General features: G+C 36.5%; 1 long non-coding RNA gene across 3 annotated transcripts in view; it reads left to right on the top strand.

Moving 5' to 3' along the window:
- Positions 1-25,692, top strand: part of LOC148222817 (uncharacterized) — a 99,604-nt gene that overhangs the window by 30,020 nt on the left and 43,892 nt on the right. The window contains exons 2-5 of one of the 3 annotated variants that reach the window (XR_015805387.1): positions 4,259-4,338; positions 9,119-9,187; positions 9,543-9,650; positions 17,221-18,893. This is a non-coding gene — a long non-coding RNA (uncharacterized LOC148222817). Of the gene's footprint in view, positions 1-4,258; positions 4,339-9,118; positions 9,188-9,542; positions 9,651-17,220; positions 18,894-25,692 lie in introns of those variants that run through there. The other 2 variants (XR_015805386.1, XR_015805388.1) reach the window with 2 other exon arrangements.

Raw genomic sequence — 25,692 nt, 5'->3', positions numbered from 1 at the left:
TAGGGTGTGTCTTATTCTCTGGAAAGATATATATGCCTGCAATGTCATCTGCTAAAGTTCATTAAGGGAGGACCTTACTAGAGATGTGCCTGGAGGTAATGCTGAATGAAGATGTGGATTTGAGGAAATGGTGTAAGAAAGAGCAAACTGAATGGGCAACTGGAGAATTATGGGCACTTGTTGAGTACGAGGTCATACAAGAGATACCTCAGGGGAGACTGGTGAGTCAGGGAAGTCTGTAAAAATATAACAAGTGGAGCAATCTGGGAAATAGAGGAAGGCAAAATAATATGCTTGTCGTCTGGGAGACTCAAAAACTACAACAGAAAATACCAAAACAGAAAGTAGAAAGGAAGTGGAAAAGTTAACTCCAGGAAAAAACTGTAGAATCCAAAAAGGAGTGGTAGAGAAGTTAGTGAGCAAGGAAGAACTAAAGTAAGAATCATTTGTTAATAGAAGGCAAAATGGACAAAGAAAAAATATTGGCTGCTTGAACAGGGAGACTGTGTTAATCAGAAACAAATAAACTGTCACCAAATCAATTCCACAGAGCAGGATGTGAGGTAATTTCTCAATGCGGAAGATGTGGGTGGAAAAGGAAAAATGTATTCTGCTGGGAACAGGGAAGGAACTTTTTTTTTAATTTAATTTTCTTCAATGGGAAATGATGCTAAGAAATTCCCCCTGGAATAAATCAAAGATGATTAGACTAAATGATTTCATTTTAGGTAGGGAAAAAAATGCCTAAAAAGGGAAGACTCGTGGGAATGGTATCTGGCTGAATATCCAAGAAAAAAATTGGAACTGAGATCCACATTATTTTTTAAAAAAAAGAACCTTTAGAAATACATGGAAACCTTGGTAGAGCTTCATGTCTTCTTGGTCTACACAAAAAGCAAATCTAATCAATGAAAACTGAGCTATGGTTGAGGAAATACTGGTGGATGATCGGGAAAGAAAAGGTAAATTTACATAGTGGGACCAAGGTACAGAGGTGTTCAAGCTGCTCAGGAAAGATGTGAAGAAAGATGAATAAACTTGTGTAACTGCCTTCTCATTATCTGATAGATTAGGAGGGAAAAAGAAAGGATGGCATGCATCAGACAAGAACACATTTGGGCCAAACTAAAGGAAATATTTACCAAGCAGTCACCAGCCAGTAAGAGATGAGACTACAACTCTCTATCTGTTGACAAGCAGGACAGATACTATCAGAAAACTGGTCCAAAACCAGATCATGAGCAAAGCTCATTTAAATGAAATGGAACAATCAATACAAATAAGGCTTTATGACTTAAAGGGCAAATTTTGTTAGCCTAAAAGATCTTGTCAGTAAAATTAGACCAGATTATTCAAGACCTTGAATATGGAGGACCTTTGGAATTCCTTTGGATTAAAGAAGCTAAAGATATGTGGAATGCATAGCAGATGGAGATGGGACAATGCATGGAAAAGTGGTCACTCTATTCCATGAAATGGAAGAACTCCTTCCTTTTATAAGAGACATGTAATCACAGGATGAAAGAAAAAAGATGGATCAACAGATAGATGTGTATTAGAGGTCAAAATAAAAGTAAAGTGAAAATTGTCAGCAGCCAGACTGATTTACGGTTTGGACGGGCTATTTAAACAAAGAGGAAAACAATCTTCATGCAGATGAGACAAAAAAAAAAGCCATGAGTCTCCGATATGAGCTAATAGAAATAAAGAAAATGTATCTACAATTAAATGTATGTTTTCAGAGGAGACAGGATAAATAGTGGAAAAGAAGCTGTGATGACAGAAAATTACGAAACTGGAAGCAAAACTAAAAGCACAGTATACTCAGGACAGGGAGAAGTATCAAATAAAGTCCTTTCCACAATCTGACAAGAAAGGGAACATGAAATCCCAAAGCTGGTAGGAAGCAGCTCAGACATGATACTGGCTGACTGGAGAGGAGCAAATGTATTATCCATTTATAAAAGGGAGACCTATGCAGCTACAAACCCATTAGTTTGACCTCAGTTGCTTTAGAAGAAATTTTGAAGGAAAAAATAATTGAAGACAGGGAGGCAAATGGAAAATGGGATAACATACAAAAAGGATTTACTAAAGATAGAATGTACAGAGTGAATTTGTTATCGCTCTTTAATAAGATAACTGATTTTCTAAACAAAAGATTTGTGATACATCTTATCTATATCTGTGCTGCATATGATACAGCGTTACATAGGAAACAGGGGATTAGGAGAAGAGTTGTAAAGTGGATAAGAGATTGTCTAATGGATAGATGGCAACAGGTGGCATTGAAAGAAGAGGCATCAAACTGCTGGAAATTTACTAGCAAGAATTCTCAAAAATCTTTCAATCAATCTTTTAACATTCAGGCATGAAGAGAAGAGGTATGAATTCTATACTTTCCCTGAAGCTAGGAAACAAAGTCCTTACAAAGCAGGATAAGTGGGTTTTTTAAAATTACATAATATACAAGTACCTGAATATTTTTATACACACATACATGAAATATGGTACTATATTTTTCCATAATAAAAAAAAATATTTATGCTATGTAAAGACCTGAGAGTGTGGCCTTATCTGAAATTCTGACGTGGTCTATGTCACTTGGAATGAAGAAAACGTAAAAACTCGGATAATTGCAATTGCAACTGCAATGGCTGGCAGACTGGAGAGCCACTATTCATGGAGGAGAGTAAAATACTTAGCTGCCTTTGTCTGACTAAGCAAAAAACTGAAAGAGGATATGACTGGTGTCTGTAAAAGTATTTATTAGACAACAGACTGGAAAACAGTTGGATAAAGCTATGGAACAAGGCTGACAAATGGAAAAGCAGCTCATGCTTAGATAAGAAATGCAGGGAGGATTTCAACCATAAGAAAAGTGAATTTTCCAGACTCCCAAGAGCTGCAGTAGGGGGTAAAAAAAATTAAATGTGTTTTAATGGAGAGTGATTCTTCCATTAAAGATGTCCTTTCACCTGGTTGCCTGTGCAATTAGAAAACTAGACTTGAGAGATTTCTCGTCCTTTGTTCCCAATTTCTGTAATATATTCCATTGAACTCAGTGACCTGTCATGTGTCTTCTCCCTCCCCCTTTTTTAGTGCCAATCAGTGTCTCTGGTGTTGCTGAAGACTCGAGCAGACTCAATGGTGTATCTGTCATGCTTCAGAATATGCTGTCTGTAGATGTACTGTGCATTCTTCCCTCCTCTACCCTTCATTTTGAAACCTGTCTGATAAGGAAAGATTATGTCATAGATATAACAATTATTTTAGCATCCAGTACAGAATCTGTTAGGTACTCCATCCAAGATAACTAAGAAAAAGAAAAGAAACATAGAAAGGAGTAAGATAATGTAGCAGGAAAAGACAAGAGTGCAGTTCACCAGGAAAATATTGCTGGAGTAAAATAAATGAGAAAAGCATAGTAACTTTTAGCCATGACTGAAATCACAGAGCAAGTCAGGCAGAGGGAGTGAAGGATGTAGAAAAGATTAAAGAAAATGGACAAAGAAATTCAAGAAAACATTTTTTAACTTTACAAGAGGCTTGATTTTGAATCACTTATAAAAGAGGTCCCTTTGATTTATTTAAATCCCCCCTGAACATCCTTGCTCTGCAATTGTACACCCTGTTAACAATTCTCTGTTGATTAGACAATGGAAAAGCAGAAAAGAACCAATCATGGTTATAACAGTAGAAAAGCCAAATACATTCTAACAACTGGCTATCACATTATCTGCTGCATCCTGGAAAGGAAAGTCCAGCAGATATAACTCAGCACCTACAAAGTCAGCTTAATATGCTAAAACACCAATGTGATTGCTGTTGGTGCTGTTTTTGTTTATTCCTGTTCCCAATATAGGCAGATATGAACATCAGTAGCAAGCAAATACATTCAGATATAATAGGAGATCCTGGATTTCTTATAACTTATTATAAATGCATATGCAAGCTGTAACTAAATCCCAAATATTCAAAATAATCAGTATCAAAAGGTTCTACCTGAAGTACTTCCAGCAGAGCTGATTAATTCCAGAAAGAAGAGCCTATGATCTGGTTTCCTAAGGAGAAAAGTAGAGGAAATCAGATCCTTGGTGACCCTCTAAATGAAGCCTTTGAAGGAGGCCAAGCCAGTCAGAGATTTTCTGGCTGAAGAAATTTCATTGAGAAAAGCTGCTTTGTTAAACTGGAGAACTTTTGATAAAGTATTGTAGATGCCAAGGAAGGCTCTAAGGAAACCTTTGATCCCTTGCAGGTCTCTGTAGAGGTGAAGAAATGCGGTGCAGCAGCAGTGCAGCTGGCTGCGAGTTTTGGACCCTATTTTCCCTGTCTCAGGTGTGTAATTTTGGGCAATATATTCACTGTTCTGCTTAGATAAACTCACTGATAACAGCAAAGGTGGGGACAGGAATGTAATTTTCATTCATAAGTTGTAGAGTATAGAAACAATAAAGAAAAATAAAGGTCCTTCTATTAATTTAAACAAATAAAGAAACAAAACTCTCTTAATCCTGTGAGGCAGATACTGAGATTTCCAACTACCTGTTGTAAGTCCAGAGGGACTATTCTCAAAAAGAATATCAAATTCTATAGGTCTGAGAGGGAAAATAATTCAACTAGAAATGAATTCTCCCTGAAGAAACCTGAAATTTCCAAAAGCTTTTCTGTTTTTACCCCACCTTGTACCAAAATTTTCGTAAAAGGCAATGAATTACCTCAGAAACAACCTGTCTGAACAGCAGCCAATCTTCAGATTTTAGATTGGAGAAGGCTCAAATTTAACCCTCCAGGGAGATATTAGGTTATGCATGTGGAATTCACCCCCAGAATAATTACTCAGAAACTGAGAATCCACAGCCTAACAAATATTGTATTGAAAAAATGGATTCCATGGATTTTTCACAAAGTGTGCAATCTATAGGAAAAGCAAGTTGGTGCCTAGTGAGAAACTATTTCACTTGTGAATTCCTGTATGACTTTAATTTTCCTGTATGCTTGCTTTTTTTTTTTTTTTTTTAATTTAAAGATAATCTCTGAAATAGCTTCATACTTTATATTTTTTAAGTGGGAAAATGGATGTTCTGGATAGTTTGAGGTTTACCTGTGATGTCTGTAGGTGATCAAATTGCTAGTTAAGCCTTCAAAACCCCACATAAAGAAATGGTGGAATATGTATTTAAAACATATTTAGTAACAGAAGAAAAAGGAATAAAATAAAACATTTCAGAGAACATTGAAACAATTACTGGTGTTTTACTTGTAATGACAGCTTTCCCACACTTTATACAAAGAACAGAGTGCCTGTTAGGCCAAAATGTGGTGGATAATCTTTATGGAAGAAGGGTGAAATTTAAATCCAGACTCTAAGGCTGGATAGTGTAATGAGCAATAGACAGCCTATGCATTTAATTCCATTAAGTGAAATGTATTTCATTAACAAAAGTGTTAGCAGAATTAAAGCCTCACACTAAAGGAATGTGAAAATCATCAGTGGCAGCCAAAAAGCTGCTACAATATGGCACATATTGCAGAAGAACTGAGGCTAATGTGGGATTAAATACATATGAAATGAATAAAAAACCTGACAAAATTGTAGCAAAATTTGAATGCTAATTTATGGCACCTAGTGAAAGAAGCAGGACAGCAGATCATCTGCATATAAATGGCCTCAACACATTTCTTGGTGCCAGTCTGTTACCCTGCTCAGAAAGAAACAAAACACTATTCTTAACCAGACTAAGACAAGAAATTGCCAAACAGGAGATTCATTAAATTTCATTAGTTAAACAGGAATAATAGAAGCAACAGTTTTTTTTAATAAAGTCTAGTAAAACTAAGAAATGGTTCAAAATGAGGTATGGAATAGAGAAAGCAAGGAAATAGAGGAAAGAAGAAATAAAAATAACAGAGGATGCCTCCATATTAAAGATAGAATGCTTTCACACAGACCTATGTTATGCATAATTATGCTAAGTGACCCTGAGAAACAATTTTAAATCTTGTGAAGCTCTGAGTATTGGAAAGGACTCTAAGGAACATCACATAGGGAAAGAAAATCTACCATAAATATCAGGTGACAGAATAAGATAAAATACCACAGACTTCCAAATAAGAATATGCAACAAGTTCATCCATAAACATCATTATTACAGAAGCAAAAAAGGCAATATGGGAAAGTTAAGTCTATTTTCATAGTTATATTCTTATGCACTTTCCAATATTTTTAAAAAGCAATTTGAAAACAAATATTACAAAAAGCTATGGAAACGAAATTTACATGTTTTTTAATTGTTTAAAACTTTTAGATCTTTATTTTCTTTTTGTAATTCTGTTGTCTTTATTATCCACCACAAAGGACCAGCTAGTCCTTGCAACAATTATTATCTTAACTTTCTGAGGTGTTTGAAGTTTTTCTTTTTTAGATATATGGAAGAAAACTTGCAAAAATAAAAAATCCAAGACATTTGATTTGTTTTATGTGGGATTCTGTTTTACGAAGATTAGCAAAAATTTCAGAAGCCCTCTATTTCAGAAGTGTTATCTACTACTATTCAAGAATTTTTATCAGAATTCACAGTGAGTTCTGAATACTGCAGTCATCACATCTGATTACATTGATTGATATCACAGAGTAACATTTGATACAGCTCTGTCACATCTCTTTTTTGAATGACCAACTGCAACAAATCACATCTGCTAAACTGTGAAAGAGAGGGATCAGTGAGTTTTTGTGTAGAAGGAGCTTTGTTTTCAGAGTTACTTGAGGCTTTTCCCACTTGTTTCTTATGAATACAAAGTGATCAAACAAGACAAAGGGGTGAGTCTATTGTCATTATAAAAGATCCAATGTCTCTTCTCTCTGTAAATATATTAGTGGTGTTGCCTGTAATTGCTGGAATAGTTCAAAGGGTGAGCTGGATATCTGATAATTCTCTCACAGTTTTCCGTGGGATCTAAATCATCCTCCCTGTGTCTTTGCCTCCTTACCTGCAGCAGGGCTTCCCCCACATGTTCCCCTGCAAGCCCTTTTAGCTCTTCACCCTGCTCCAAGTTTTGTATCCCCACTCGTTTTCCTGGAGCACCAAGTCCCCTCCTCCAGGCATCTCAGGGCCTTTTCTGCGGCTCAGGACTGCCTAGTGACTTCTCTTTCTCACCTTTGTTTTTGGAATTGAAAAAAATAGATCTGTTAACATTACAGATAAATGTTTTCGGTGACTGATTAACTTGGAGTCTTTTGGTATTTTGCTGGCATTAGTTCATGTTGTTTCTTTTCCTGTTTCATCCCTCTTCAACAGTGTCTGTTAATTTTGGTCTGTGCAGAAGAACAGAAGATTAGTAAAGTGAACACAGTAATATTTGTACCAACAACATACAGCAATCTCCTCCCTTCTCCCCAGTTACCAATGTAGTATTTTAGGATATGAAATGTTCATTTTTCAAGCACCATTTTGAGATTTGCTATTTAATTTCAGGAATAGTATGATGATCAAGTGTATTAAATAACAGCTGAGAATGTTCCCATTTCGTACCTTGATTCCTGAAAGGTTTAGGGCTATTCTTTAATTTCTTATTTTCTGTTTCTAGTAATTTCAGTGTAACTGTACACAGTACATAAAATTAATAGTTAAACAGCAGCTCCACAGACATTAAAATTTAGCAGCCCTGGGGTTCCCTGCTTAAGGACCTGTTAGGATGAGTTCAGAGAAAGCCACAGAGGTGATCAGGGGCTGGAGCAGCTCTCTTATGCAGACAGAGAGAGCTGGGGCTCTTCAGCCTGGGGAAGAGAAAGCTCCTGGGAGAAGCTGCCCAGAGAAGCTCTGGATGCCCCATTCCTGGAAGTGTCCAGGTTGGATGGAGCTTTGAGCAATCTGGTCTAGTGGAAGGTGTTCCTGTCCATGGCAGGCTGTTGGAACTGGATAACTTTTAATGTCCCTTCCAACCTAAACCCTTCTATCGTTCTGTGATTCCAACATTTATTTAATGGGCTAAACCCAAAGATGTAAATAAAAAAATATTTTGAAAGACTAAGAATTTGAATTTCTTGCTAATCCTATAGCATTTTAATAAAACCTGGCATTAATTAAATTAATTAAAAATAATTTAAGTACAGCACTAGGAGCCTCATCTTTCTAAATATCTATGTACTCTAAAAGGAGAGAGAGAAAGAGCCCTTCCTTCAAAGAGCAATCCAGGTCACCTAGGGCAGGCTGGGCACCCAACCTTCCATTTTACCTTTGAACTGAGGTTTCACTTGTGAAAAAGGAACAACAAGTTTCTAGAGAAGATGCATTAATTAAATGGATCTGTGGTCTTTTTTTCCAGCTGAGTATCAGGAGTGCTGTTTGCAGTGTCAAAGATAAACACATTTATTTTGGGATCTTTTTAACAAGCAGTTAATGGATGTTGATACCCATTTACCATTACAGTTAGTGACAATTTGATGTCTGTGCTGACATTGTTTTGAGAATCTCATCCCAAGAGATTTGAACAGAAAATCTCAGAAAATCTAGCAACCTTTTTTTTTTTTTTACCAAGGACTCTTGTTTCCTGAAGTATTTTTATTACTTCCTCTCACTACTTGTTTTAGCAACCCAACTCCTCCCTTTCAGAAGTGAATGAAAACAGTTTGGGCAGCACCTGGATGAATTAAATTTTTCAGTTCTCTGGCTGCCTTTAGGAAGCTCTTTTCATTAAAAGTGATTTGCATACTACCAAACTGTATTCCTTATAAGTGTCAAAGCTGATTTGAAGGAGAGGGCTGATGGGCAAAAATCAACAAAATTGCTAAGGAAGAGTTAATAAGGTCAAGCAAATTAGTTGATCGGTCTTTAAAGAAATCTTTCTGGACTAGTTTTCTGTTTGCTCAGGAATTCAGGCAAGCCTATTCTTCATGCAAGTCTTACTTTTTAATTCATCACATTTATTTTTGCAGAGAAGCAATATTGAAGATTGAATTTAAGCAATCACTTTAGCCTTTTCCACTGGGTTAGGTAATGCAAAGAAATTACTCTATGAAGAGTGTAAAGCTTATCCACCTTTTCCTTCCTGTGTCACTCTCTCATGACACCTTGTTGTATGCTTTGTCCTGTTATTAATATTCATGGTTTTATTACAGTACCAGCACTTTATTCAGAAGATCTGATTTATGCAGAGAAGTCATCTCTTTGGAAAAAATTGGGAAGAGGTGAGGAGGATTATGTCCATTTGTTCACATCCGGAACCCTTAAAAATATTTATCACAGCAAATATAATTTGGGTTCTTTTGGGTCGGATTGTCAGAGGTGCTGAAAGAAGCTGAGGGCAGGTTCAGCTGTAGGTGCTGTTTCAAGCCATGGAACTGCAGAGCAGAGCTCTCTCCTCTGCCAGTCCTGGCTCAGGATGAAATAACCCAGCTCTGCTTCTTTCCCTTATCTATAGCTGAAAGCAGGTCTTTGCTGCTTTAGTGGGCTTAGCTCCAAAACTTACCATGCAGGAACAAGAACAATTTATAAAGTTCCTCTGGATGTACCAAGCAAGTTTTAAAAAATTTGCTCTTGCAGGAATTGCTGCCATTGACTGTGTGGGACGGCTGGAAAAGGAGAGGAACATTTCAGCTCCTGGACCGGGTGACATAAATTTATTGCTGGCATTTTCCTTGATGATGACAGGTACTTCTGCAAGCTGATGACACTTCAAGGCAGCCAGGTTCTGCTTTTGCAAGAAGAAAACATTCTGGGGATTGTAGATACCATCTGCCCCAAAAACCCCTGTGAGACAGAGGCACATAAGTGGACATAGACTTTGTGTGCATCATGTCTACATCTTACTCTCCAAAAGATTTCTAAAACCTATTTTGGGCTTATAGGGCAAATTGCATGAAAAACAGTTGCTACATTTGCATAGTGAAGAAGGGAGAGGAGAGAAAAAGGTGTTGAAAAACCAAAAGATGAATCAAAGACAACTTGTCACAGATCTAGCCAAGAGCACTAAGGCTGGCTCTGGCAGCTGGCTACACTCAGTATTTGTATTATTCAAAGTATTTCCTAGGGTAATTAGGGAGAAATACAAGGAAATACTGTGGAGGTAATGAGTGCTTCCTTTGAAGCTGGTTTGAGTTTCAGGCACTCAGTACCTGGCAGGATCTGGGCTGTGTGGAGAGCTCATTTGTCTTGAATCGCACTGACATGACAATATATGACACACACAAAGATGGAAAGAAAAATCCACGAAATACAGAGGCAACTCTGTTCACTTCAGTGGTATGCCACACATCTGAATCAGGCTGAATTTGTTCTTGAGGCTATAAAGATAGACTATTTAAAGGAAACATTACAGAAAATCAAGTAGAAAACGGAACAAAAGTCTTTGTTATAATTAAGAAGTGATTTGTTTGGGGTTTTTTTTTGCCAAAAATAGAAATTCAGCAATATTTTTCTGCAATTGTTTCTACCAAAGCAAAATGAAAGAAAAATATTTTTCGTTGTTTATTACTTTTTTCATCCAGCATTTAGTGAGAGTAAAGACTGAAACGCCTTGGAATTCTATTTATAGTGACTTCTATCTTACTTGACACAAAAGTTTAGACTGATACAAATGTATCCATCTGAGTTCAGTACCCCTGAAAAAGGCATTAAACCGAGGCTAACTCCCTCTCCTATTTCACCAGAGGTATAGTATGTGGAGAAGAATGATGTAATTTACAATATAATCAAGTGCTATCAGCTTTCTTCCATGCACACTGCAAATTGTTCTCTCAGAAAAGAGCTACGTCTTAACATTTTTGCAAACTCAGTTACACTTTTCTGGCCAGAACCTCGAACATCTTATTTGATGAGAAAGGCATTCATTCTCATGAATATCATGTAAAATTCATTAACATCTCTATGAAATTGCTGTCAGTGGTGTTAGAAACTGACAATAAGTGAATAACATTAATTGGAAATCTTTGGGGCATTTTTCATCAGGATTTTGGTATTGATATTAAAATGTATATGAATGATATATTTCATAAATTGGAAATAATATCAGAAAGTTTTAAATTATATAATGTATGTTTAAATAAATAAATAAATAAATGTTTGGGAACTGTATTGTAATACAAATATTATGTATATATACCTTTCATATAACACTTTTCTTTAGAATTTCCCAAACTTTAGACTTTCCCCAAAAAATACATTTAGCATCATGTTCCCCACTCTAAAGGTAGGGAAATTTGGTATTTAGAAAAGGCCTCAATGAATATTCTCTGCAAATCTCAAATTACTTTACTGCATGAAGAATTCTGGAAATGATTTAGCATCATGACTAAATTAAACAAATTTAAAGCAACAACAATGAAAAAAATAGTATCTGTTCCCATAATCTTATTAAGTGAATTGCAGAGAAAATTCAAGAGCAGGGTTGGGGACCTTTTATCTATATAATCCTCTTTCCATCAAGAATCCCCTTACGTTCCTGCAACTCTCAAAAGAAACATTTCATTGCTATCACTGGTAAAATATTTTACAAAGATTTTGGTTTTCAGTTCTTCGGCTAAATAATTTATCTGAGAGGGGTGCAACACTTTCCAGTTAAATAATTTGAAATACTGAAATAACTTGAGAGTTCTTGATTTTAATTCACACTCTTTCAGACGAGGAAACATGTCACTGAGTGTACATTCTGCTGTGTCTAGATTGGAATGTAAAAATATATACACATGCTTAAGTTTGGGTTCTCTAGGAGCAGGAGTTGACTTAAGACCTCACAAGCCAACATGAGCTGTGAGAGGGCGCTGGGAGGAATTGGCCACCCACTTGTGGGGCCTGAAGCATTTCTTCTCCTGAGCTGTTCCTCGGCTCCAAGCAGTGCCAGCATTCAGCAGTGAGGGGAGAGGTGCAGGTGGTGACTCAGGGATGGGCCATATCCCAGCTCTTCCACTTCAATATCCAGTCCCCAGCTCCCGGGAGAAATTCTTGCTGCACTGAAGGAAGGGTTCAATAAAAAGAGCACAGCTGTTAAAGACACTGGAGTGCTTGCTGTCACTTTTTCTGCTTGCATTCTGAGTGTGCAGCCAGTGCCCTGGAGGGCTCTCTCCCAGCTTTTCACAGCCCTAGAGGTGAGCAGTGCACACTGGATAACACCTCTGTGCTGAACAACACAACATGTATTTTTTGATACACCACAGACTGAGAATTCCCTTTCAAAATGCCTCCCTTCTGTATGGAAACCTTATTGGGAAACTTAATTGGAATCCTTATTGGGAACCTTAAAGTTCAAGAGTATATCAATTTAATCAGCCAAATCCCACCCCTCATCCCTTTCTAAATTCTGTAATTTCCCATGCCATCTTTTCATTGGTTTTTTGTTTGGTTCTCTTCCCCACACCCTTTCATCTCCAAGCATTACTGATTTACAAAACTTTGTGATTTTCTCTCAATATTTATTACTGTCAATGACGACTGCTTCTGCAAGGCTCTGCAGACAATTGTATAAACTTTCAGAGTTTATGTGCATGTGCATTTAATTACCCCAAAACCCTAGACTGCTCCTCGATATCCAAAGTGCTAGGGGCTCTACAAGGACACAGGAATGCTTGAGAACCAAAGATCCAAAGATCTGACAGCATCTGAATGAAATACTCCCTGCCCCTTATGAGCATTTTTCCAGTGCACACAAACATCTTTGGACTGATCTGAAGAGTCCTGGCACTGGATTTCACATTAGATACAATTCCTGTATCCCTGTGTTGCACTCTGGTTCCCAGGGTGGAAATTAAAAAATGATATAATCATTATAAGTTACTTTGATTTTATTTTATTTATTTTATTTATTATTTTGTCAAATTTCCCCCCTTTTCCAGTTTGTTTTTCCAAAGAAAACAGATTGGAATTAATCTACTAACGCAGATATTGCTCTTTCCACCAGTAAATACAAGATTCAAATATATTTTGTGAGTTCACCCTGACAGATGAAGCAGCAGAAATCACTTGGTATGACCTCCTTTCCTTTAAAAACACAATAAAAAGTAGTCAGCTTTTGTATTTATATAATCATATGGAAATGCATGAATATGGTCAAAAGCTCTGACACAGATCCCAACTCTGCTGTGAAAAGGATGACCTTACAGCACTGTGCTCCTTAGGCCAGGCTCACCCTGAAGGCAGTTTGATATCACAAGCTGGTCAAGTCTCCAACTCTACGTGGAAAGAACAACAAACTTTTGTTTTATACAGAGTATTTAGGCCTCAACCCACAGCAAGCTCTCTCCTCCAGCTGCACAAGGACAGCTTCACCTCTCTTAAGGACAAAGTTACAAGATTTAAGGACAAGGTTGTAAGATTTTGTTTAGCTATGCCCATGTAAGTACTGAAGGGAGCTCTCACCTTATCCAGTGGAAATATTATTTTGCAACAAGGGTGGAATCAGACCCAGCTGATATAAGCAAGAAGGGTAGTGTTGTTGCAGAAAAAAGAAAGAATTTTTTTGGGGATGAATGTCTGTTAAACACTAGTTTCAGCACATGCCTTCACTTTGCGAACTGATGAAACCTTTTTGTTTAAAATTATCCAGGATTACAGTACTGTGACTAAAACAATAGGGAAAGCACTACCTTCCTAGAGCACGTATGGGCAAGTCAAGTGATGTTCAAAATACAGTTTATACAGTGGAAAGTACAAAAAGTACTTAGGAAATAAATAAATACATTAGTGTGAGACCCTTTTAGAAGAGAATATGAATTGAAGTTAGGAAACTGAAGTAGAGGATTGTGGTCTGTGTTCAATGCAGGTTATAAAAGATTTTCATTGATGGATGTTACGTAGTTCATCCTAATAAACTGATTTCTTGTTTACTTCTGATGTATTCAACCAAGATTGGAAGTGAGCTGAAATATTTTCACTCTTTTACGTCCTCTCCTGAAAGACAGTTTAAGAAGAATTTATTAAAGTACCAAAGCAGAAATAAAAAAGAATAGATGTAATGGCTTTCTAACTACAATGGAGTCGAAAGCCTAACTCATTGTTACTATATCCAAAGCATTTTAAAAGTACAAGCAAGGAATGCATCTCTATCATCTGAGTTTAATACAAAATCATGTTCCTCTCCTGTCACACACAGGATTTGTTATAGATTTTATCTGCAATAAAAGCTATGTCAGTAGTGCCACATAATACATTTGTAAAGGTTAGAGATATTTTAACCCACATCTGTGACCAGAATTTTAATGACAAGCATATCCTCTGAAGCAGTACTAGGAGAGGAAAACTCTTCTGTAGATATTAATGCAAATCAGTGTAGAACAATGCCTATGCATCATTACAATAGGGTCATCGTGAATTGTGTCCTTGAAATTACAAATATGTGACATAAGTAAAAATATATTATTACGAATTCTGCCAATCTCTTGTCCTTGTCAGGGGTTTCAGTTTTTACAATCCAGAGAGATTAAATCATTTTATTGCTTAAACTGTCAGGAAGAGCTGCAAAAGAACAGCAGAATTACTTAATGACTTTCTTTTTGAAATATGCATTCTTGAAAACCATGCATAATGAACAGCAAATTCACAGATGTATTGTTTCTGTCCATTTCTATTTTATTTTCAAAAAATTAATTTATTTCTGCCTTCAACTTTGCTAATTGGGGAAAAAATGAAGGAAGCAAACACTCCATCAACAGTGGTTTTGTTCACATCCAAGGGCTTCAAGTATAGCTTTGAAACTGGAAGGAGGCTAACATGGGAAATAAAAGTTTTGATATTGAAAGGTGATGCTTCCTCTTTAATCATCCTCTGTATTGATAAAACTTTTCCATGGGATTACATCTGATTTAATTGCTCTTGATTCTTTTAATTGGTTTGAGATGATGCACTTTCTGCAAGATGCAGCTCATCAATGCCTTCTCAGGAAAAAAAACCAAAAACACTTATATCTGAAGTGAACAAGAACTTTATCATATTAGTTCCACTAAGAAAATGGAGTTGATATTTTGAACTTGTTTCACTTAAGTAGAGCAAGACATGTGAGTAGGACTATGCTTGAACAAAAAGTTACATATCCAAAATAAACTCTTGGGTTATAGGTCTATGACCATAACTACTTGTGCTACTTAAGGCTTATTTTGGCATCTGATCATCTTTATTGGAACTGCAATACTCGTTTGGAGTAAATGATAATTTAATTAGTGAGCGCCATACAAAGTTTCAACTTTTACCTCTTCCACTTAAAATAACAACTTTTTAGAAAGCACAGGCAAGTCTTGTTTTGATTAACTTTTTATCTTCAAGGCTTTGATCAGTATCAGAACATTTTTTTCTCTTTTCATTCATGATCACTTTTAGAAAATAATGTTGCTATTTGCAGCATTACTGAGCCTCCACATTAGATTGTGCAATTATCCATAAGATTTGTGAAGCATAAGGCAAAACTGTTTGCTTTTAGAGGACATCTGCTATAAATAAAATGATACCATAAATTTTGCAAGACAGCCATCACCTACCTAGTTGTTACAGAGGCAAAAAGTCTTGGCTTCCCAGAGCAGGTTCCTTTTCAGCCTCTTGTCAGGGAGGTCAACAGCATTTACTTTTGTGCTTTTTCTAGGTTCCTGCCCCCACTGTAATGAAATTAGAATGTAATGCTTTCGACGCCTGCACGTATCAGTTTTCATTCTTTGGGGAAACATGTGAACATCATTAAACACAGTTTCTCTCTCTGTTTTCAGAAATGTTTCCTTAACAAACTTTATGAAATTCAAACTCGGGGAGTTCATTCCGATACTGTCTTTAATAAAGGGGCATCTGCTAATGCTGATAAATGTAAGCATCTGTTATTGTTTCTGGTAGGAACCCCTGTCCTCATGAACAGGGACATAGCATTTGCTAGGAAAGTTCCATCTCTGGAGGCTGACTGAGTATTCACTTTATCCTTAGAAACGTTGTTCAAATCTGTTCATCCTTTGCTTTGCAAAGTGAAAGAAATGAAAGGAATTTTTAATTATATTGCTGCTGCCACTTACTGTTAATAATAAATGCTACATGGCGCCATGCACAGCTCTTGTCTCCTGAGAAGATTCACAGCACAGCTGGGGAGTGGGGTTGCTGTTGTTCTCTCTTTAAAGCACACATTTCTCTGTAGTGCTTTGCTCTGTAAGCTTGTTAAGAGTGGAATGAATTAGGAGTGAGCTGATGACTTGCTCACCTCAGAGACGCAAGAATTATGTTCTTGCATTCTTTGAAAAGTTCATGGGCAGCATCTACTCAGGGTCTCTGTGTGCCTTTTCTTCATGAGGCTCTCAAATATCTGAAATGTGGTAGGCCTTGGCATTTTTATAGTGTATTTACCTTCCGGTATGTAAAGAGCAAAGGTGCTTTTTAAGTCAAGCAGGATATGAAGGCTCCTTCTCTGGCAAGATAACCTCAAATGGTTTTGCAGCTGCCTGAGACTGAAGTAAGTGCTTTTGATGAATGAGTCAAAATGACATGTTTGGGGATGAAATAAGGTGCTAGTCACAGGTTTTTGAAAGAGCAGCTATGGTAAGTGCTTGAAATATAACTTTTCTTTTCCCCCCCAGTACATTTCTGTTGTGTGAACTAGTTACACTTCTGAGTTGTTGTTTATGCTATTGAAATCCCTTATTGCTATTAGATAATGATATTAAAGTAGGTTAGAAACTGTACCAGCAACACAAGCTGTGAAGAGTCATGAATCAATTCACACCCCAAAATGAGTGCAAGAGCATTTCTGTTTTAGAGTGAAATTTAGGACTCTGATACAGGCACATGACCACTCGAGTGGGAAGATAAGAAAAACGCTAATATGCTGGGACTTGTGGTATCTCACTGAGAAATGATAAGACAGAAATAATAGCATTCCATGTGGGACTCCCTTGCTTTTGTCATTGCAGAAATATCTCATGCTAGCAATGAGCAGGCAACATATTTTTATTCTGCTTTACCATTTTATTCTATAGTACCTTATTTGTACTTTGCTACAAAAGGAGCTGTAAAATTGCATTTTAAAAGTGTTTTGTATGACGTACAAGAAGATGTATACTTAATAGCACCTCTCTAATGAGAATTTACTCCTTAGGCATCTGTGATATCTGTTTTGTAAGGTACAGCTGTCTAGGACACTTGGGAAGAAATAGATAAGATAACATGGATATGGTTTAATTAGGCTGCAACTTTATTTACTATCTCATTTTGGAACTACTGATAAAAGAGTGCAAATTTTGATACTTTATTTAATTATTTTCATTAGGTAAAATCTGATATGTGTCCTCTGTTCTTCCACAACTGTTTCCTGAATTGGAGGAAATGGGAAGCATGAAGATATAGAGGGAATTCTAGAGAATTTTGGAATTCCCAAATGCTAGAACAACACTAAAAAGTGCTGCATGATGCAAGGGGTGAAGAGGCTGAAGGAGAAGGACAGCTCTATTCTTTCCATATGAGACAAAACTAATATTCAGTCTGTGAAAATAATGTTTTTCTTATTACATATCAAGTTCAAAATTCTCTGTAAATATTTGTTTTTCTTTGAATTTTTCTTCAGATGAAACTTGTTTTAGATTTATTACATTCTTTTCTTTTAATAATGCTTTTCAATGAAAGATTCTAATTTAATGGCTTTTTGTTCAAATACATGATTTTTAGGCATATTATTTTCAGTCTAAGCTAGACAAAATTGAAGAAGAACATTTGTATTAGACTATCGGACTACTAGGTTACAGACCCTGGCAAATTCTTAATTGTGAAAATTTATGGCTTGGTCCTCGAAGGACTGATTGCTTATGTTCAAATTATTCCCATGCTTGTATGCATTTTGCTAGAACACAGGCTTTATAACTTTCACAAGTCTTCGTGATGCAGTCTCTAAACAGTTCACAATAAAAGATAAGGGCTACAAAAAAGGTTTTTTAATGGATTCCTTTTAAAAGATTGTTTAGGCCTAATCACTGTTGTCTAATATAACCACTGTTTGTGAGCCATTTATTAGGAAAAAAAAAAAAGGAGAATATAAAGGCAAAGGAGAAGCAATTCCTGACTAGATGCTGCAAGTAATTTGTTTCTCAAACCCAAATCTTGCTAATTTTGAACCCTTACCACCATTCAGATCAGCAGAGCTTTTAACAGTAAAAGGGTTACTAAAACAATGATACAAATATTTAAAGGCACAACTGGGAATTAAAAGTAACAACATTGCTAGTTGCTGAAAACTACTCTCCAGCAGGGAGTAGCCCACCTATAGTTCTGTATTTATAAAATATTATTGCCTTTATTTTTTCAAATATGCATTTCTCTGTTCTGCTCTTTTGTTGTTTGTTTGGGTTGTTTTTTCTGGTTTTTTGTAACTTTTTGATATCTATATCTTTTTCTATGCATACAGTGGTAGGATATATTTTACAAAAAGTAGTGTGCACTCGGGAATTTTTTTCTTCAGATTTTATTTCCTCATGGCATGGGTGCTTTAGGATCAGTAAAACCAAATCTTGTTCTCAGGAGACTTGCCTTGCTTTGATGTATTAAGCTGATAACCCATTCAATGAATGAATCTCAAGAAAGCATTTCTTTCAGCTACTTTATGTATTTCACAGACCCTTATGTTTAAAAATGTTATTATTTTATGAGTTACACTGTGATTTTTTGACAATATATTTTTTTTTCAACCGGTTTTCCATGATAATACCTCTCATCTTTTAGCACATTGGAGCTATATGACTATCTATAGAAAATGAGCAAATTCCATAGCTAGCTGCTTACATTTCAAGAAGAACTGAGCATTGATTGTGATCATCAGCCTTTTAACATATTATTCTAGTTTTATGCATCTCTGTCTCTCTCTTTTTGTCTTTTCTGGCATCAGTTGGGGACATCCTCAAAAGGAGGGACCCCCAGAGTGCCCTGGAGAGTTCCCCTTGCAGGGGACGTCACCCTTGGTCACTGCATTGCAGGGCAGGTGGCAGCTGTGCTGCAGATGGTGAGGGCAACTCCCAGACTCAGCTCACAGGCAGAGATATAAGGAGGCAGAGATGATGAAACACCTTACATAATTACTTGCTGAATACAGCTGATTGACTGGCTCTTTGTATGTTATATGTGCATTGACCCTTGCTCACCCGCTGTCAGACTCAGAGTGCAAGATTTGAATGGTTCAGCTTAAGGTGAATTATATAGTCTGGCCAATGTTAACATAATTAAAACTTTTATACCAATTACTTTCATGTAACCTACATATTTGAGAAGTGTTTCGAGCAGGTTTTTTTTTTAATTATTTTTAATGTATTGGTACTTAACCTTTTTATCTCCCTCATCTGTAATACTGCTCTAATTATAGTAGTTAAAGGTGAAGAAACAATTAGAAATGTGGAAAAATGCATCCAATTTAATTTTACATAAATCTAAGTCAGAAACTTAGGCTGATAATAGAATTGGGTTTTTTCCAGTAGGGGACAAAAAAGGTGGTTTTGGTTCCAGAGTGATATTTACTTTAGTCTGGCTCAATGGTGTATGGATATTCAACCTATAAACTGTAGCTGCTCAATGACTCCAAAATTAGTTGAAATACATAACTTTGCTTGCTATTTTAATTTCTTTCTTACAAAGGTTCCAAGAGAGATCCCTAGCCGATACAGAAACAGAAAATGGAGTGTATGAAATATAACAACCATAACTAAAACCAAATACTAGTAGGCAACTCTATACATAAATAATAATTTTGAAAATCTTGTTTTTAATAAGACAGGGTGTTTTGTTGATCGCTGCATTAGGAACATTGTAATAATTCATGCACAAGCTGCCTAGGGAAAGACTGCCAGACTCCAGGACAAATAGTCATGAGGAAAGCCCCAGCAGCAAGGAAGATGGAGGGTTAGTTCATTAATCAAAAACCTTGGGAGATCTGGGAGATCAAAAGCACATTTTGTAGAAACAGATCCAAGAAGTTGGAGGCACGCACAGAAATCCTTCCTGCATCCAGCTACAACTACAGCCTTGCAGCTGCAGCTCAGGTAATGGCACAGACCCTGTTACTGCTCCTTTACTCACAGGCAAAAGTTGGTGAGCTTTTAGCTAAGGTTTCAGCAGCTGAAGCTTTGGTGATCTCGGATGAAATGAGTGCTTATGTAATCCTTGGTTTAGGGAAAGCAGAGTGCGCTTCCAGCTGGCTGAAGACAGAGTCTAGGGGCTGGAGCACTTTGATATTCCAACCAGTTGCAAAGTGAATGCTTGTATATGCCTTATTCATTGAAAACGAGACTTAGTTAAGGTTTAGGGTCCAATAATCCTTAAATTCCCTTATGATTTCTGGTCTTACATGCCAAAAAAACTTTTTTTCGTCCCTACCTGGCACATCTTCAAGTGTATATAGAGATCCATTGTTCGCATTCTTTGGAGAGCTCTGTCAAGTGAGAAATCTCTCTAAGCACCACCAGAAAACAAAAACTAGACAAGGAAGCACTTAAGTTCCTGGGAACTATTCATTTCCACACATCAGGAGGTTTACAAGACATAATCACCACAATGAGTGAGTCACCAGACTTTCCAGAATTAATATACACCTTCTTTCTTGATAACATTGCATGATAACAAATAATAAAACCAGCAAATAAAGTAAGAGTAGCTTCATCAGCAGGAAGAATGAAATATAGTACACAGCTCTCAATTTTAGCAGGGCATTCAGCTGTGAAAAGGGGTATAAGTTGTAGGATGTACTCCCAGTATTTATTTCTGAGGGTTTTTTGGTCAATAATCGTTTAACATGCATTCAACAAGTCCTCCAACATCTCTTTAAAGACAAAAAATTATGCACAGTTCATTCAAGGGATACAAACAAGTGTTTATCCCTAGGAGTTGTTTTTCTCTCTCTAGTTTGAAGGGCTGGCTTACAGATTGCTTTACTTTGTATTTCCTAAGGCATTCCTCATCCCTCTACTGCAGGCCTGATGAATGTGTCCTCTGGCATTTCTTCTGGTGAGCTATGAGAACCTTCTGATCTGAAACAATGCTGTGTGACTGTGCTTGTGTTGTGCCACGCCTGAGCTAATTAGGCAGCTGTTTCTCAGTTATTCACAGTTATTTTTGCTAAAAAAAACCCAAAATCATTAAATGGGCTTTTTGACTAGGCATGTCTGGGGAAACCCAAGTTTTTTTCAATGTGTATTGTAAGATTATTCCTGTTAGCTTAGCTCAAAGTAGTGCTCTTGATTTTTACCTAACTAATTCCACCTGAACATTATAGTGAAAAGCTGAATACTTAAATCTTGTCTTGAGATCTTATTCCACACGCTAGACATAGGGCTGTTAAAATTCAGTCTCTAGACCTCACAGAGGCAACAAAGCTTAAAAGAATATGACCTTTTGTCTACTGGAGTCCAAGTTTGCCCTCTTCAAAATGAAATATTCCTTTTTCCTAGCTTATTGAGGTGGGTATTAAAGTTCTCCCTTAATGAAGGAAATCTTGGCTCTGTTAGAATCAATGTCAAAATGCACATTGAGTCCAACATGGCCAGATTTTATCTAATATTTAGGATGCCCTCGTTGCTGCCCTGTGTGAACTGTGACAAACCCCAAGTGTTCTGCATGTGCTGTAAAATATAACTATCCAATGACTCTTTCTCTGTGTCACTAACTTTTGCCCCTTTCCTCCCCACCCACAGACATTTAATATGTTTATAATTTGCTTGATGATTTTCATGCCTTCTTTTAATATTGTAACCATATTTGCTGGTTTTCTGCCTGGTCTCTTGGATTTGTTTGACAGTGTGTGCTTTCATTTGTTATTCAGCTACTTTACTATCTTCTATTATTTTGTTTCATATCCATTCCTATATTGTTTAGAATGTCACCCTTGACTTCTCTCTTACTTTGGCAGAACTAAACCCCCAAAACTTTTTGGATTATTGTGGTTTGCATTTCCAGCTGTAATGTGTCTCATTTGAAAGTTTTTCTTGGCGTTTGCAATATCTTTATCTTCTCTGAAGCATAATAGAGTTTCAATTTATATACTGCTTTTAACATCAAGCAGGGAGTTCAAAGTCCTTTATAAAATGGGGAAAGAGGAAGCTAAACCTGAATAGTTGATGCAGATAGAAAAGTTTGCAGGCTAGACTTGAATTGAGATAGCATAAGGGCATTCTACACATTATCTTCTTTCTTGCTTTACTCACTGCTTGCTTATTTTCTATTAAACATTGTACTAAGTGATATTTCAATTCTTTTGCATCTTTTATGTTACTAATTGCTGTACATAGTTGAGAAAAGCTGCTGGGCTTTTTTTTTCATATAGACTTGCACATATAAATTTTTGAGACTTTTGTTATGGCTTCACTGTTATTTTTACACATGGGCCAAAATGAATCCTCATCAGATGGTTGCCTGGATGCTCCAGTTTAGCATCACATGCCAGTCTCTAGAGCAGCTTCATTCTCTGGCAGAAATTCAGCTCCTCCATTCTCAGGAATGTTAATTTACCACAAATTGTAGCTCATTTCTTGAAAGTGATTTGCCTATAATAGACAGTCCCTGGAGAATTAAAAAAGAATTTTTTTTTTTTTTACTAGGGTTATCTGACACAACCAGAATGCTGTTCTGGCTTAAAGCTTGAAGCTACTAAAATAATGCAAACTCAGTCTGATTTTTTTAATGTCGTGATGAGATGCCTTATTACAGCTTGACATGGTCAGGGCATTGTAGAAAACACTTTGATTCTACAACCCAGAGACTTTCACAGGCATGCTGTGACACTGTAAGACTTTTTCCTCTTGTGATTATCTCTCTTTAATGTAACATCATTGTACTGGAACTCTTAGTGTCTAATTTCCCAGAGTATTACATCACTCTATTATAAGGAATCCTCTTTACTGTCATTCCTAGATCAGGATTATACAGAAAAGCTAATGAATACTCAAGGATTAATTATTACCACAACCATGGATTGAGCTTTGGGAGAGGAAGCAGTAGGAAAACCTCCAGCATTTATCATTCCAGAGGGATATGCAAGGCAATTCTATACCCAGAATAAAGTGCAAGTTAAAATAAAAAATAATTAACAAATGGTAATAACATAAGGTTATTACTATGTTTTTATTTTTTTTAAATTAACCTCTATGTTCCCAACTTCTAGTTTACATTGATAAGATATTCCAGTGGACTTCTGGCCACAATGACCAATACACATGCCTTGAGGATGTCACTGACAGCTCTGGGCTGTGCTTCATGCTGGCTTTATGAACTGCTTGTGGTTTTCTAACCTGAAGGTCACAGGAAGAGTGAAAGCAAAATAAAAGATATTTAAACTAAAGCACAAAGACTGTTGTTACACAGATTGCTATTCTCTTACAGGAAGCATGATCTATCTCCCCAGCTCCTATTCAGAGAAATCTGCTTGTTACTGATTTGCTATGCAACATTTAAAGGAAAGAATTAACTGTTGCTTCAATGCACACTTCTGAGGTATAAAATGGAAAATATTTGCTTTAACATACATGAAAAAAATACTTTAAGCTTTTACTGCTTGGTTCCATTTGTCTGTGACTGAAGAGTTACAGCAATCCCCTCACTTCGCTTTTGCATCATAATTTGCAATGAATGGAAAGCATTACTAGATTACATTTATCTTAAAATCATTCCTCAAAAATTCAGTGATTACCTGTCTCTTCTCAATGTGCCATTGGAAGGCAGAGGAGAGGGCAGAAATATGGATGGAAAGCAAATACTGTGAGAGACACTTGTTGAATCACTGATCCTCTGCCAGGAGCACCGATCAACGCACATTTCCACAAGCTCTCTCAGCTGTGCCTTCACCCACTCTCTTCAGCAGTCTGTCTGCATGTCAAGCTATTTTACATAGAGTACTTCATGGGTTTTGACTGTTTCCAACCTAAAGCCACTTCTTCTGGCATAATACTTATAGTTCTTTCCAATCAAGTAATATTGATTTCGGGCTTTTCAAGTGCTGTTGCTATACAATTCTCTCCTCTGCTGAGTATGGTCTGATTCTGTCTTCAAAAAAGGCTGGCTCATTCCACTCCTCATCAAAGGAACAGTTCTTCTCAGCTCTTCTTTTCCTCCTGATAGACTTGGCTCATGCTCCTTTTCCCACTGCCAAAACTATTGACCTACTTTGTTCTGCTCCAATGGAGCCATCCTACCCTACTTGGCTGCAGTTGGCCTGTTCCACTCTGCTCAGATTAAGCTCTCTAACTCTTCTCTTTTTTTTTATGGTCATTCTCCTGTAATCCTCTGTGCTTTTCTATAATCAGTCTGCTCATCATTTGTGGAAAGCTGTCTCGATAATCAGATTTCATCCGTATGGAGTTTAATCCAGGTATTTGCTAATGACCACTAAGACTGGTAGCTGCCTTTTTGTGGCGTATTTTTGACAGGAAACTACACTGTCTACCTGTCATGTGTTCTTTAAAAAATGTACACATGTAAAATGATCTGTGTAAAGCATATTAGTACAAAGCTGTGAACATCCTTAAAAGTCCTTGCACATGTCTTGGGAGCCAGACAGAAATGGGCCCATGTAAATTCCAGTTAAAGGCTTATTATTACTGAAGCACATATTACAGAGCCATAAAGAAATCCCATTTGTGTTATTATACCCACCTGACTAAATCCTTCACAGTGTACCAACACCAGTGAAAACGCCTTGGGAGCTGTGCAGAAAACTTCCCAAAATGTACATAAACTTTGGTTAAGAGCATTTCTAATCCTACAGTGTTTACAAGTTGCGAATTATGTGGTCCCTGATTTGTATTAAATATGAAATAATTTTAAGTCTCCTTTTGTGGGTTACTATCGACATGTTCCAGCCATTTCTGACAAACAATTTATTACCTTTCTGCTTGTTTGATGTAGTCACGGCTCAAAATGTGGCAGGAGTTGTTTTTTTTCTCAATAAAGCAGAAAAAATACCCAAGTATTAAACAAATGAGAAGGGATAGTTAATTAATGAAAGTCCTTTTTGAAAATGTTGGCCCACATTAATCTGCGTTTTTCTATGTATTCATGTCACCCCATTTCTTAATTCACCTCTTCTGCATTATTAAAAAGTATAAATTCATTACTGTGAGGATTTATTTTGTCTGAAGCATCACCAATTTAAACCAGCGTGCTTGTATGAACCAGAGCATGATAAAAAAACATTTGACTTCATAAATCTTTTACTTCTGAATGACTGATGAAAAAAGACTCTATTAAGCCATGAATACCTTCTCAGTAAATGATGCAAAAATTTATATGAAAAGTAATTGATAATTTTGAGATCAGTGAAAAAAAATTATAAATCTTTCTCCTTTATGAAGTCTTTTGTATGAAATATGGGATGGTTTAGGCTATAAAATCTATGCTTAGCAGCAGGATACTCAATCAACAGCTTTAGAAAAGATATTTAGAGATGACAACAAAAGCCAGTGTTATAGACAAGCAATCCAGAAATTGTATTTACTTATACTTTTATTATCTTGTTCAGTTTCACTTAAAATAAACTATTACAACATTATACACAGTTAATTACTTCTGCTGGAAACTAAAGTATTTAGTCCCAGCACCTTTTCTCAAAGGACTTGCAAGACACTATTTAGAATTTGTGTATATGGTGTGCTGCACATATTAAAACCATAAAGACCATGTCAGGGGCTCTAAGGAATAATAAAATATTAATTTGATGGCAAAAATTAAGTGGCTTAAAGCAGGAAGCTGTTTTTTATCCCATGAGTGGCTTTTAAGA

The sequence above is a fragment of the Sturnus vulgaris genome, chromosome 9, assembly GCF_052056855.1.
Source record: "Sturnus vulgaris isolate bStuVul1 chromosome 9, bStuVul1.hap1, whole genome shotgun sequence".
Taxonomy (NCBI): domain Eukaryota; kingdom Metazoa; phylum Chordata; class Aves; order Passeriformes; family Sturnidae; genus Sturnus; species Sturnus vulgaris.
This window is presented reverse-complemented; position numbering and strand designations above follow the sequence as displayed.